Source organism: Myotis davidii, unplaced genomic scaffold (assembly GCF_000327345.1).
Source record: "Myotis davidii unplaced genomic scaffold, ASM32734v1 scaffold653, whole genome shotgun sequence".
In the NCBI taxonomy this organism is placed as follows: Eukaryota; Metazoa; Chordata; class Mammalia; order Chiroptera; family Vespertilionidae; genus Myotis; species Myotis davidii.
In genome coordinates this window covers 1450798-1451732 of record NW_006285129.1, presented here as the reverse complement: position 1 = coordinate 1451732, position 935 = coordinate 1450798, and the positions used below count along the sequence as shown (strand labels likewise).

The 935-nt window shown below is 62.7% G+C and overlaps 1 protein-coding gene across 1 annotated transcript in view; it reads left to right on the top strand.

The window, feature by feature from the left end:
* The first annotated feature begins 147 nt into the window (after positions 1-147).
* Positions 148-935, top strand: part of S100A10 (S100 calcium binding protein A10) — a 10264-nt gene continuing 9476 nt past the window's right edge. Inside the window, exon 1 of the mRNA XM_006755717.2 lies at positions 148-233. The gene's annotated coding sequence lies outside the window, so the exon portion shown is untranslated. The remainder of the gene's footprint in view (positions 234-935) is intronic.

The following is a 935-nucleotide window of genomic DNA, read 5'->3' as shown; positions in this document are numbered from 1 at the left end:
GGCGGCCTTCCGCGGGCCCCTCCCTGCGGTGTCATCTAGAAAAGAATTCCTCGACCTGGTCGTGGGCCCGCGCGCCCCGCCCGCAGCACCGCGGATCCTTTGATTTCCGCATTCACTCTCTCTCTCTCCTCTCTCTCTCTCTCTAAAACCAAGCCCGAGAGCAAAGGCACAGCCGAGGGTGGGGAAGTCCTGAGACATTCCCGGGTACTCGCTTGGCGGCGGCGAAGTTTACGGTAATGTTGTCCCTGGGAATGGGCGGTGGGACCCGGCGCCCAGGGAAAGCCCCTGATGGCCGCTCCGGCCCACCCTCCAGGCTTCGCGGGGTCTCCCAGCGCCTGGGAGGGAGGAAGGATGGGGGTTGTCCGTGCTCTGGCCACACTCTGGCGAGGCGAGCAGCGCCCTGGCGCGACCCTCCCCAGATTCCGGCGGACCCGGGGAGGGGGACTCGCCCTTTATTACGGGAGGTCGGTGTTGGTGCCCCGGGGTCCGAGCTCTCCTCCCTTGCTTTACTCCCACTTGCCTACTTTCCCACTGGTCTCCCCAGTTCAACGAACCCCTGCTTTTGGCCCCTTGTCTTGGCGGCATGCTTTTTTGTGGGCTCCAGCTGCGGGCTGACCTCTGTCCAGCTGTTCGAATCCTCCCCCGCCTGGGCCGCCAGAGCAGGCTCCGGAGGGCTGCGGTCGGCTGGGCAGGTTGGCAGCTGGCGGGTACCCTTCCTAAGGGACACTCGGCCCCTGGCCCTGAGGCTTCAGGTTGTGCTTCCTGTTTGTCTGCTAGACGTGGAGGTTCTCACTACTGAGGGAGGGAGGGAAGGAGGGAGGTCTATTTGATTTCTTTATAAAGCAGTTTTGCAGGGAGAGGGGGCGGGGAGAGGACTGTGTTAAGTGATTTCTCTACTGAAAGGGTTTCCCCCTCTCACTACCTCAGTCAAACAA